The following is a 14879-nucleotide window of genomic DNA, read 5'->3' on the forward strand; positions in this document are numbered from 1 at the left end:
AAGGGATGTAACTCTAAATCATTATGGAGTGTAATAAAAGTGAGATAAAAGTGTGAAGGAGAAAAAAAGCTAAGGGCAGAGAAAGGAAGGTTAAGTTTGATAAGGAGATTAGATAGAGAAACCTAGTAGTGAAGGGTAGAATAGAGAAAATCATATTAAAAGATTAGATTTAGACATTGAAGAGAGAAGACCTATAATAAGATTTGAGTGAAAAGACCCAAGGATTAGATATTGAGTCATTTTAACTTGTGTATCAGGGAAAACATCTTAACATAGCAGTTTTAATAAACCTTGTTAAATCTCCTTGTAGGGTGCTTACTTTATTGTAAGTTTATATCCTTTAATCAAGGTATCCCTAATGGTCTTGTAATGATTTTAACTAAGCATGCCCCTCATAGAGTAGATCATCAGAAGTGATCAAATTGTAGCCCTAATAGGAGAAATTTGTTATTGTAGCAATAAAGATTTGTGGGTGTCATCCCCACCTTAGTATGTTCACCTTGGAGGGTTTTTGGCTTACCAAAATCTTTGTGTTATGCGTTTAAATTTTCATGGTTGATGGATGTTATGCTTAGATAGATTTAATTTCGATTTTATAGTTTATGACTACATGATATCTAATATAAGATATGTTATGGATTAGGAGTGAATGCAATTAATCTATTATTTAGTTCAAGAAGTGAAAAGTTTTCTAGATCATGATTCAACCCCCCACCCCAAAGTATCTTGTTCCCCAATAATATTTCCAACACTTCGTATTAGAGAACAATTCTTTTGGAAGAAATCTAATAGTTTAAGAGTTTAGAGCTCGGAGATGGAGGCTTATAAATTGGAAAAGATCATTGAGAATAAGATGATTGAGATATAGATAATATTGCAACAAATTTATGGAGTAAAAGAAGAGTAAAGAAAATCCTTAAAGAAAATAAAAGATGTGGCCATTCAACATAATGATACAATATATAAGGAAGTTGATACAAAAGGATTTCTAAATAGTGTGATTCCAGTGATAGTGATGCAAAAATAGCATACCTATTGGAGAAATATAATATTTCTAAATATACTATAGTTTTCTAATCATTGACCTATACAATGTCTAATTCACCTCTTTAGAATCATCATTCTTTGAAAGTTTATATCTAGTAGCCATAGTAGTTTCAACTAGTCTTGAATCTTCTATACCAAATGTTTTTAGTATCTCCTTGATATATTTTGATTGTGTAATGTAGACACATTTCTTCATTTGATACACTTGCAGGCCAACAAAGAATTTGATCTCTCCAAACATAGATATTTCAAATTCTTTATTTATTTTATCACTAGATTATTTACACAATTCATCTTTTCCTCCAAATATTATATCACCCACAAAAAATTCAGCTAACAATATCTTGCTCTTAGATTTGTTCTTCAAATAAAGATTGCTATTGTCATTTGTTTTTTCAAAACAAATTTTCACCAAGTATGCATACAATCTCTCATACCATGTTCTAGGAGCTTGTTTTAAACCATATAAAGCTTTTAAATTTTCATACCATTTTTTTCTTGTTGGGCTTGAAAAAACCTTTCGGTTGCTCAATATAGACTTCCTCTTCAAGTATACCATTTAAAAATGTAGACTTCACATCCATTTGATAAAATTTGAATCTTTTTGTGAAAAAAAATATGCAAGAAAAGTTCTTACTCCTTACAACCTTTCAACTAGAGAAAAAGTTTCTCCATACTCAATTCCTTTTTCTTGTGCATATCATTTACAAACTAGTCTTGCCTTATTCCTTATGATTTCATCTTTCTCATTTAGCTTGTTCTTGAATACCCACTTTGTTCCAATAACATTCTTGTCTTTTTTTCTAGGTACTAGAGTCCATCTCTTGTTCTTTTCAATTTTCTCAATATCTCAATTCATGGTTGCAATACAATCTTCATTCTCAAGTGCATCCTTGACTGATTTAGACTCAAGCTCACACAATAAGAATGTATCACTCCTTAGTCTTTTTATTATCATAACTCCTAAATCTTTGTTGACTTGGTATTTATCATACCCAAATTTCAAAATTTTCAATCAGAATGTGAAAGAGGACATAAAATTCAATCTTTATAGTGTTTGAAGAATCATCCAATTCTTGGTAGTCTCATAAGTTCAAATCCTCTAGCTAATCACCAGCTCTGTCCTCCACTTCAAATTTCTCAGTTCCACCATCTAAGTCTCAAATTATGGAAGGTTAATGAAGGGCACCAAAATACATATTTTTCATTCAATCATTAACCATTAACCTTCTAAAAAGGTTAAGGTTCAAGGTTCAAAACACATATTCTGAAACATTAACCTTAACCATTAACCTTTAAAAAGGTTAAGGTTTGAGGTCCAAAACACGTGTTTCACTTTAAAATCTTAACCTCTCCATCAAAAAGAGGTTAAGATAAATTCTTGAAACATGTATTCTAAAACATTAACATTAACCTCTCATCCAAAAATGTTAAGGGTAGAGGCTCAAAATACATATTTTGAATACAATTATTAACCTCCTTCTCTGAGTGATAAAGAATAAGAAGTGAGAGCTTAATCATCTCAAAGGTAGACATAAGATAGATTTCATATTAGAAATGGAAGGATGGGATGCCAATGGTGAGATCTAACATTTGTGGGTTTTATTCAGATGAGACTGGGGGAACTGGTGAGGAGCTTTTGTGGGAGGTGGATTCAATTGGGTGCTTTTTATCCATTCAGTAGAGATCATTCCAGTCAAGCCAACAAGAGGAAAGAGCTCTACCTATGGGATTCTGTGACCAAATTAGCAAGGAAGGCCTTGGGGTTAAGGAGGAATCAACCAGGGAGGCCATTAAAGATATTGAATTTGAAGCTACCTTAATTGATACTGATGATGAAGTGTCTATTACAATCGTATGTCAGCTTCGCATAAAATCAATGACATGCACTTCATGTTCTAGTATTGTGAAATCTACCATAGAAAAAGTCTAGGGAGTGAAAAAGGCTACAGTCACTTTGGCAACAAAAGAAGTAGAAATTAGATATGAACCCAAATTGTTCAACTATAGGAAGTTAATTGATGTGATTGATTACAATGGTTTTGAAGCTGCCTTGATTAGTATTGGGGAAGACAAAAATAAGGTTCATCTCAAACTAGAGAGAATTCTCTTGGATAATGAAATCAAATTGATTCAGAGTTCTCTTAAAGCTTTACCTATAGTAGAAGATATAGAACTAGATATCTGATGCAGAGTGGCATGCAAAAGGTGATGGATTCCCACAAAACTGATTCAAACTCCCAAGGTTCCTATTAGGTTCTAAGACACCTTAAAGGGCAAATACCACAAATATGGAATAGACCCTCAACTATCTCTTTGAACCCCACAAAGTGTTTCAATAGACTCAAAATGACATGTATAAATGGGTTTTACAATCCCAAAACCAAGTTCATGCACAAACCCAAGTTACCCCTCTTGACTAGGCTACTCTCTTCTTCGGATCAGCAGACCCTGTTTTCTTGACTTTTCTTCCAAACTTTACAAAACACCAAGCAAAAAAATATGATTTTTAGATACCCTTTTTAGAGTTTTATAACATATTAAAAAATCAGATATCACTATTTTGGAAAGATTGTACGGAATAGGACAGTTTTGTCTCAAAATTAGGCCTTTTAAGCCACTTTTACAAAGAAAGTACCCTTCAAACTTGTCCCCTGACTGTCAAACTTTCTATAGTATGGTATTTTGATGTCAAAATAAGGATTCCTCAATATTTATTTCAAGTTGACCTTTCCATGCACGCTTTCCAACAAACCCTCTCATTAAATGGCATAAAACAAGGGCTTTACGGTTCTCCCACTTCCAATCACTTCTAGAATCTGTTCAAAGATGGAACACCATATTTATGGCATGCCCTAACTCCAAAAAATGTAAAAACCCTACCTCCTTAAGGTAGATTCTCTGCTGCTATACTTGTCCCTTTGGATTTTCCTCTTTTTTTCACACCTTAATTGCTTTGGTGGCCACCAATCACTGGTTAAATGCTCAATACAAGGTTAGTAATCATAATACATGTTAAATGGATGGTATTCCATGAAGAAACAGTAAACATTTCATGGAAATACCATGATTAATCAAAGAAAACTGTCAAAAATGCCTAAAATATGACTGTTACAGCCAACAGTACAGAATTTTGATGACCAAATCTTCAAATCTGAGTGCAAAACCCTGTGAATCACCTCAATACATATCTAAAATGATATTACCATTCATTCCAATATCAAAAAATGCTTACAAAACAAAGGATTCTTCAAATTGCTCTTGAAATGAAGCACTTTTATTGCAAATTCTATAACAGTCCGTACTATCTTAAGGTACAGGCCGTACCAACACATATATATATATGTTCAGGAGATAGTTCTCAACCTCCTTAACTAACTCCAATTCGTTTCACTACCTATCTCTTTATAAAATTCAAATTAGAAGGTTTCCCTCCAAAACGGCTTTTATGCAAAATTTGAATTTTTTAAAGCATGAAACTATGTCTAAAGGGACTTATTGACTATTTTAACGTATGCAACGACTTGGGGTTGTTATGACATACTACTAGACCCTAACTAATGACTTCTCTACCTTAAACAACCACTAGATCCCATTCCAAGGATCAATTACAACTCTTCAACATTGGAATCAGCCCATACATCATACAAAACTATAACCTTTTGTTCTTTCAAAAACCATGATGGGTTGTAAAATAGACCAATTGATATCATGAGATGCTCCAAGACCTCTATATGTCCTTGAATCTCCAATGTGCCCCGGATGAGTATGGGATGCTCCTGCATCAATATCCAACTAGAGAATCTAGTTGTGTCATAAAATCCAAAAATGATAGGACTAAGAAATTTTATGGAGGTGATTAAGGAGACATGTGAAAATTGAAAGGTGAGTTTGTTTCAATATGGAGGGTTAGGAGGCCTAGATAGAAGTGAAGAAATTAATTGGTACCATAAGTCTTTCTTATGGAGTTTTTACTATACCAGTATTTCTCCTAGCCATGTTTTTTATGTATATTCCAATAAGTAAAAGAGTGTTGGAATTAAAATTGGTGAATATTTTAATGCTTGGAGAGCTTTTAAGGTGGATACTATCAACTCCTGTGCAATTTATTATTTGTCGATGCTTTTATACTAGCGCATACAAAGCTATTAGTCATGGATTTGCCAACATGGTTATTTTGATTTCCTTAGGAACAAATGTAGCTTATTTCTACTCAATCTACACAATGACTGCAACTGATGCAGAGTTCGAAGGCACTGATTTTTTCTTTTTTTTCTGAAACTAGTTCAATGCTGATTTCTTTCATTCTTCTTGGGAAGTATTTGGAGGTTCTTGCCAAAGGAAAAACCTCTAAAGCTATTGCCAAGCTAATGGATTTAGCACCTGACATAGCTACTTTACTTATTCATAACAATGATGGGAATGTTGTATCAGAACATATAATTAGTAGTCAGTTGATCCAACATAATGATAAAATCAAAAATTTTCCTAGTGAGAAAGTTCCATCAGATGGAGTGGTTGTGTGTGGAGCACATTCACGTCAGTGAAAGTGTGATAATAAGGGAAGCTCAACCTATTGCCATGTGAATGGGTGATGAAGTTATTGTTGGAACACTCAATAAAAATGTGGTTCTACACATAAGAGCTACACATGTGGACTCTGAGACTGCTCTATCACAAATAGTCTGGCTTGTTGAAATAGCACAAATGGCTAAGGCACTAGTGCAAAAATTTGTAGATAGAATTTCAAAATTATTTGTACCTTTTGTTATTAAAATTCCATTCATCACCTAGCTAGCATGGTTTGTAGCAAGAAAGATTGGCTCATACCCCAAGTCTTGGATTCCATCTAAAATAGATGAGTTTGAGCTTTCTCTTCAATTCGGTATATTAGTCATGGTTATAGCTTGCCCTTATGCTTAAGTTCTTGCAACACCTACTACAATCATGGTGGGTACTAGAGTAGGGGCTAGTTAAGGTGTTCTCATCAAAGGAGGAAGTGTTTTCTTACATAAGGATGATGAAGAATATGAGAAGGTTCCAAATAGATGTTAATGTTTGAGTAGAGGATACAATGTAATGAGATGTAATCTCAAACTCCACAAATTGAGCATTCCCTCCATATTGACAGCCTCATGCTCTTGATCTCTTCATGAAAAGAGGGATATGAATTCATCAATAAAGTGATGTAACTTGAATAAATCATTCAAATATCAAAAGGAGATTGACAAGTATTGATTATCCAATCTTCCTCTCGAAAGGTGTAAGATATAAATTTTAGGTCATACTATTTTATTTGTAGAGGTTAATTAACCTTACCCAAACTATGTATTTTGGAGGTAGTTATTAACCATGAAGGAGTAGTTCTTAACCTCCATATCTATATAAGCAATCATTTTTGGCTTTGTAAAGGGACTTTTTTGCACTTTAGAACAAGGGAACACTATGCTAAAATTTTGATCAGAAGAAAAATTTTGGAAAGTATGTACATATTTTGTCTTCAAAATTGAAAATCTCTATTATGTTCTTGGTGCAAGAAAATAAAATGAGACATGCATTTGATTTCTTGTTCTAAAATCTAGATTGTTGTAGCATAAAACTGTTGATTCTTTCTATAGTGAATGTTTTCACAGTATTGTGTGAATGTTTATGAATCATGAATTGACATGGTAATAATGATACTTTTCAAATGTAATTCTTGATCATCTTTATTATCATTTTATGTTGACTCAAGAAAGCTATGAAGTCATGTGGTGCATTCATCATCAATGGCTTTCTATTCGTCTTTAAAATTTTGAATTCTTTATTTAAAAATCTTTAAAATTACATCATACGAGGGAGCTACCCCTCTAAATGTAGAGGAAGGCCACATATCAAAGGCCTATCCAACTGTTTTGAATAGTTTGCCACATACACTCCATTGGGCCATTTTTACAATGACAAATTTGTATACCAACAATCTTTATTTGTAATTATTTGGTTTGGTGCATAATTTATTCTCAGACACTTTTCTAGGATAGGTTCTTTTCTACTTTTTTCTTGCTGATGTTTAGTAGGTTCACCAAGTTCAACAAGTTCAATCACTTCAAGTTCCTCCTATTCCATTTTTTTCTGTATCAAAATTTCATTATTCAGATGGTTGACATTCTCTACTTGTTTCTCAAATTCTACATTTTGACACTCAATAGGTTGTTGTTGTTCAATAGGGTTTTTGTACTATGACTTGACAATATTCATAATCTATATTACATCAGTTGCTTTCTTGGGTTTAGGAATGGTATTAGGTTCTCCTTCATGGATATATACAAAATTTCTATAGTCTTTATGTTCTCTCTTGCATTCCACCCCATTCTTCTCCACAAATTCATCAACTCTAGCATTTTCACTTTTGACAACCTTGTTAGTGTTAGAACTCAAACATTTTGTATGCCTAACACTTTATGAAATAACCTAGGAATATACTTTCATTACTTTTAGAATCCAGTTTTACATTCCTTGACTCTTTTAGAATATAAAATTTTCTTCCAAAAAAATTGAAATAATTTACATTAGGTTCATGTCCATACCATAACTCAAAAGGTTTTTTGTTTGTACCTTTCTTGACTTGTACTCGGTTTAATGTGTAGACTGTAGTGCTAGAAACTTATCTCGAATAATTTTATGAAACATTCTTTCCCATCATTAATGTTCTTAAAAAAAATATTATGGATCTATTCCTTCTTTTAGCTATACCATTCTTTGGTGGATTTCTAAGTGTAGACATCTACTTTTTGGTTCCTATATCATTGTAGAATATATTGAACTCTCCTCCTCTATCTGGTCTTGAGGACTTCATAATTTTACATGTTTCTTTCAAAAATCTACCCAAATGCCACTTAAAAATTTAAAAATAATTATATATTTATTTAACAAACATTACAATCATCATTCTAGAGAAGTCATCAATAAATAAGATAAAATACTTATCTCCATAGTAGCTTTGCACTCCAATAGGACCACATAAACTAGTATGAATTCATTCCAAAATATCATCAAAAGAATTTTTTTTTCTCATGAAACTAGACTTGGTAATTTTTTCTAATTAGTATTATTTGTACATCACCTTATCTAGCTTACTCAATTTTGACAGTCCTCTTACTTTTCTTTTCTTGCTAATCTCAATCAAATTGTCAAAATTTACATGACACAACCTCTTGTTCCATAGCCAAACATCTTCATATTTTGAAAATAAGAATATATCTTTAGATAGGTCTAGATAGAACAAATTACCTCTTTTTTTTCTCTCCACTTTGAATTAGTTCACCAATAACATCATAGATCTTTTCCTTCTTGTTTATAAATTTAACCACCAAAAATGATCAAATGAGACATACTCAAAAAAGTTATATTTCTGACCATCAATGCAATATGTATTATTGCATCTAATTTTGTCATTTAGAATAATTGATCACTTACCTTTCACATAACATGGTGCATCATTTCCAAACTTAACACTATTACCATTTTACTAAATATAGCTTTCAAACTTGTATCAATAGTCATATGATGTGAACATTCACTATCAATTATCTATCTATCACTTTTGCTTATATGTGAAATTGGAGTAGTCTTTTCACATCTTTCATCTTCCTTAGAATCATCTTTCATAGCAACATACATGTCTTATTCATCATTTCCATCAATATCACTACTAGAAATTTCTTCAACAACGTAACAAATTTTTTTACCTTTCCCTTCATAGCCTCTATTACCTCTACCATCTTTTTTATCTCTCCTATCTTGATACTTATTGTCCTTCCTCTCATCCTTATCTTGTTTAGTCAAGATATCTTGTAGAAATATGACCAAATTTATTGCACATGAAATAGATAATAGGAAGTTTACCTTTGTATTTACATGTTTGAAATAGATATCAGAGTCATTGCCAATATTCACATGTTTTTTTTTCTTCTCCTTTCTAGAACCATCAAGATCAGTTAGCTTTATTTTGAGAGAACTTTAAACATTAGTAAGGGAATAATTATCAAAATTAGACAACTCAAAAGCTATGAGTCTACCAACTAGGCTATCCAATGTGAGATCATTGCTAGGTGTGCATCTCAATTCTTGTATTGCAAACACTCTAACAACATAAATAGGAAGTAACATTCTTAGTACCGTGGTGATCACTATCCCCTCAAATATTTCACCTTTAGCACTTCAGATAGCATTCACCACTTCTTTAATTTGACCAAAATATTGTGCTATATTCTCACCTTCATTCATTTTCATGTCATCAAACATTCCTCTTAGATTTTTTGCCTTAAGTCTTATTACATTTGTGTCTCCTCCATGAATTAGTGCTAGATTATCCCATACTTTCTTTACATTCACAAAGTCTTTTACTTCATCAAATTAAGGATAGCTTAGAGAAGATGCAAGCATGATCATCATTTGATTATGTTCTTTCTTCTCTTTCATCTACTCAATAGTCATTGTACATGGTATATTCACATATTCATGAGACTTTATTATAGAGTACAGATAAAATGACAAAAAAACTAAACTAAACCCAAGAAATCATTGTCAAAATGGAAACTCTATGAATGTCCCATATTTCCCTAACTACAACCAATAAGAAAGCTCTTAGATTAGTATCTCAGTGATAGTTCTAGAATGGGAGTACGATTAAAATGTAGATCTACAAGAACATATGCAATATCTATGACTATAATGCAAATTATATGTGGGTAAAAACTCTTAGAGTGCTATCAAAATGGACACAATGAGCTAAACATGTGCTAAAAGGATACTAAATAACATAAAAAAAAAGCTAAAATGCTATCAAAATGGAATACACTTGTTATAATGACAATGCTAGAAGATGATAACTCAGAATATGCCTATATTGCAGATGCTTAAAACTTGGGTCCTTTAGCTCTTGAATTTCCCTCCTATTTATAGGATTTCGGAAGGGGTTGGGGTAAGAATCAAGATTTTCACCTTTGACTAGTAGATGGAGGATAAATTAAAAATATCTCATAAGAGACTAGGAGGAAGAGTCCAATAGACTTAGTTTTGAGGATAAATGAGGATTTTTCCAATTCTTTTAAATGCAAAAGGGAGATTTTCACTTTTGTGAGGATAAATGACTTTATTGATTTAATAAATATTCTATTTATTTTCAAAAGTTTGTCTTTTTCCTTCTCCCTTTTTGAATTTCATTTTATGATTTTGAATTGTTTTTCTCCTATTTTTATGAAGTCGATTTAGGTCTTGTTGATTTTATAGATGATTAATGATCTGATGTGATCCTTGATTTGAAAGTCTATTGTGTTCCTCTAATTTCCTCCTTAATTTGTGTTGATTGATCGAAATCATGTAGTTTAAGTCTTTGCCAAATTTTGGATGTCTACAAATGCCCCTCTTTGAGCTAATATGTGGTGTATATTAGTTCAAAGACTATCTTGATTTTCTAATTTTAGATCAAATTCTAATGATAGAATGTCTATTTGATGATATTTGGATGTTTTGCAGTTTTCATGGTGTTTGATTGTTGATGGCTTGATGTTTGATTATCGTTGATTTTTCTGATTGATGTTGTGATGTTTTTACTTGGATACCCTAGTTTTTTTTGATTTGATGTTTGAAATTTTGGTTGGGGTAAAATGTTTTTATTTTTTAGAAATTGATTTCTCAGAAAATTTTGATGCCTCGGTTTGGATACCCCAGTTTAATATGGAAAAAATGAATGTGCAAAAATTAAGGAGGTTCCAATTTTTTTTCTGAAATGTTTGATGATTGACAGATGAAGATGATTGAGTTGGTTTAAGACAATACCTAATTTGCAAAAGTGAGCAAAAGGTTCTAATGTTGGGTAAATAGAGTGAAAAAGTGATATAAATGCCCCTAAGGAGGGTTAAATAGGTCAAAAAATTTTTTACCCTTGTCATTTTTACACTCCCCTTTGACTTTTGGGAATTTGGAGCTCTAAGCTAGTGAGGATGATGGTCCCTTTACAAGAGCATAGATTTGAGAGGGGTTGTAGGTGCAATTGTCCAGCTAACTACGATGCCATAGTAAGTCATTGAGACCCTCTATTTTAAAGATTTTTGCATTTGTACATGAGTTTTTTGAATTTTGCATGAATTTTTGTGGTAAATGTGGTAGATTAGCTATTTTAGTGCATTTAACTTTTCTTTTAGTGCATTTGAAATCTTATAGCACATTTGAATGATTTTTTAGCACATATGAGTAATGAATTAGCACATACAAAAACCTAGCTTAGAGGATAATTAGCGCATATAGGAAAACAATAGTGCATATGTGTTATTTAACGCTGCATGTGAATGTTTTGGTGCATTTTAAGAATATTCTAGCACATATGAAAACTAGGGTATTGATTTTAAAGGTTATAGCACTTATACTCTTTCAGATAGCATATATGAATAGTTTGGTAGTGCTTGCATATTTCATAGCACATTCAAAGTGTGTAATAGTGCATTCAAGTGTTAGAATAGTGCAAGTGTTTTTTTAGTGCATTCATGTTAGCAAGTGGCACATAAGACTCCAAAAATAGTGCAAAGGAATTTTAAAGCACACCTATTTGTTAAAATGGCACTTATGGGTTCTTGAAAAGTGGAAATAGATTGTGAAACCCTAATTTTATGTAAGATAATGCAAAAGGCTAGACTCTAGGTTTGACGAGTAGGGATTTGTCATAATGAGTAAATAACAAAAATTAGGTAGTCATAAAGTGATGTCTTGGGATCAATCTAATGATAGATAGATAAAGAATGATGCCCCAACTCAGGATACAGAGTAGGGAGTAGACATGTTTGGCTCAAGATATAGAGTAGGACCAATACTAGGTCCAAGGCATGAACATTAGTAGACTTAGCTAGATATTTAATAGTAGATTGATATATGATGATCACTTGGGATAAAATGATGTTTTTGTTTGATTATTTGATGTAAATAGGTATGTGGGAAAAAGCTCATGGTGTGATGATTATATCCATGGCCCCTAGAGTTTATAGGAAGATTTTTAGCTAGGGATCTCTCGGTGATTAATAGATGTGGGTTCACCTATTTACTATAGATGCCCTAGTTTTGAGTGAATAGAGGGCTATTAACATTGAAAACTATGGCTAAGTGATGGTACATAGACCACAATACCTTTCATCTTCCTATAGGTGAGATGATTGTGACGTTGGAGGATGTATATCAATTATTATGGATCCTGACTGTGGAAGATCTAGTGTACTATTATTAGATGACAGATGGCACTACATTGAGAGATTTGTTTGAAGAGTATTGGTGATGATAGTGTATCATGGTTCTAGATGTTACAATATGATCCATTGCTGGCAGTGTTGGATGGATTGATAGGAGGGTTAGATAGATGAGGGTGGGGATGTCTAGTTAGATGGAGCCATTTGATATAGGACATGATTGATCAACCATAGAGATTTTCATGGGGTAGCTACATATTGGCCAACTTATATCATGATTTGCATTAGGTTGTATATTCTAGATCCTCATTGCTGTCAGTAGGGTTTGATATTTTTATAGCTATGGACATGGGAGCATGTACCCATTACTCATTTGATATGTGTGTGACAATGTTTGTGGGATATGCATTACATATATACTTATAGGTGTGATCATGCAACCCCATCTAGGAAAGAAAAAGTATTGGTGATAGATAGTGGATGACATTGATGAAGTCATATGGAGACCATATAGGTTTATTGAGCTATGGGTTGAGAACAATGATGAGATGGTGTATTTCTTTGGCTCAAGATATTTTCTTGGCCAGATTCCTATGGTGATAAAGAGATTTTGTTTCAGGTAGGTTGTGAGATAGTTTGGGCAGTGATAGGGCATGCCATAAGGATCAATGCATTATGCCTAAGTTAAAGAAAAGAATGTGGTATGGGGGCCAACCTTGGAGTATGAGGTTTTCCTTGAGGCCTTTCTCTAGATGATAAATACTCCATAGACATGGGCATTGAGAGATGGAGAGGTAGATACAGGGATGGAGGGAGACTATGCACGATGGTTTCATGAGCATTCATTCTTGAGATATATTGATCTAGTAGAGCCTATTCCTAGCATTGATGAGTAGTCAAGTGGAGGAGAGGATGGAAATGATGAGGATGGGCATGTGAGAGGTAGGGGTTGGTATCAAGCTAGAGGAAGATCTAGAGGTGTGGTTAGAGAATGGGGGAGATATGGAGGTTGAGGCTGAGTAGTAGTGGTACTACCATAGAGGGTTGTTGCATGAGGTCCTGTGTAGAGGCTAGTAGATGTGGGTGTAGGGAGGTTTGGAGAGATCTATGGTCATGGTGGTGCGAGGGTGAGAGGAGGTATGGGTAGTGGTGCATGATCTAGTTAGTAAGATAGTGGTGTTGGCTAGGATAGGACAGAGCATGTTAGGGCCAAGTTACCTAATGAGGTGCAATTTATTTGATGATAGAGGTTGTAGGTATAGGTTCCTATCATAGTTCCACAAGATTTACAGGCACAAGGGTAGTAGTAGGTGCTATCAAATGTATAGCCACTACTAGATAGGCCAGGAGGATCCACTGATTTAGAGGCTCAAATGAGTGCAATGGAGGCTCAAATGGGTGAGTTGATGAGTATGCTACAAGATTTTATAGCATTGATGACATTGAGACCCCCACTACCACCACCTCTACCAAGGATATATGGGGCTATGACCAATTAGATGGCCACATCCATAGTGACAATAGATGTGACTAACTAGGCTCCATGACAGGATAGGAGTGCCCCTAGCGAGTAGGGACCTTCGGATCAGCCACATGCAGATGATGTAGGCAATGAGACACATGGATGATTGCATATCATTTGTCATTGCAATACTTATCATATGGTTTATTATTGCTAAGGACCATTTGATATTCATGCTGATGTACTTGGTGACCTTTTGATGTTCATGTGGATATACTTTATGATCTTGTTATGTTCATGCCATGCAATCATTTGGATGATTAAGTGGATGTAGTCCATCTTATATTTATGTTGATGAAATCCTTTTGATATGTTGTTTGATCTTTTGATTTATGAGATATTTGAGTGTTTTGATGTTCAAATGTGTGCACTTGTTATATCATGGACTTATGTATGCACGTGATGGTATGATTTGATGGGTATGAGAATAGTATATATTGATATACATGTGAATGATTAATGTAGCATGATATATGGATAGTTAATGAAGTAACTAAATGGCATGTATGAGTAAAATAAAATATAATGTGATATTATGAATGTAATAAAATATGTGTAAATGAAATGTGGTGAAATGAAATTTGATGTAATGCAATGTGATGTAATAATATGAAATGTAATGAAATGAAATTTGGTGTAATACGATGTGATGTAATGTTATGAAATGTAAGGAAATGAAAATTGAAATGTGATGAAATGAGATTTGTAAATGAATCAAAATGTAATGGAGTTAAATGAAAATGAAATGGAAATGTGATAAAATGTAGTGTAATAAAATGAACATGTAAATGAAAAGAAAATTGTAAAGGAAGGAAAATGTGATGGAAAGAAATGAAATGAAATGAAATAGGAATGAGATAAGATGTAATGTAATGAAACGAAATGAAATTTGTAAGTGAACAGAAATATAATGGAGTGAAATGAAAAAGAAATGAAATGGAAATGTGATAAAATGTAGTGGAATGAAATATGACATGAAATGACAATGTAATGAAAATGTGATGAAAGGTAATGGAATGAACTATGATAAAATGGAATGTAATGAAAATTATAAAGGAGATGTGAAAATGAGTTGAACATAATGAGATAAAAATAGA

The 14879-nt window shown here is 33.0% G+C and overlaps 1 pseudogene; it reads left to right on the forward strand.

Moving 5' to 3' along the window:
* Nucleotides 1-2773: 2773 nt before the first annotated feature.
* LOC149533313 (copper-transporting ATPase HMA5 pseudogene) lies at nt 2774-6102 on the forward strand (annotated as a pseudogene).
* The last annotated feature ends 8777 nt before the right edge of the window (nt 6103-14879 follow it).

The sequence above is a fragment of the Cupressus sempervirens genome, chromosome 10, assembly GCF_028749045.1.
Source record: "Cupressus sempervirens isolate cs-2001-9-10 chromosome 10, ASM2874904v1, whole genome shotgun sequence".
Taxonomy (NCBI): Eukaryota; Viridiplantae; Streptophyta; class Pinopsida; order Cupressales; family Cupressaceae; genus Cupressus; species Cupressus sempervirens.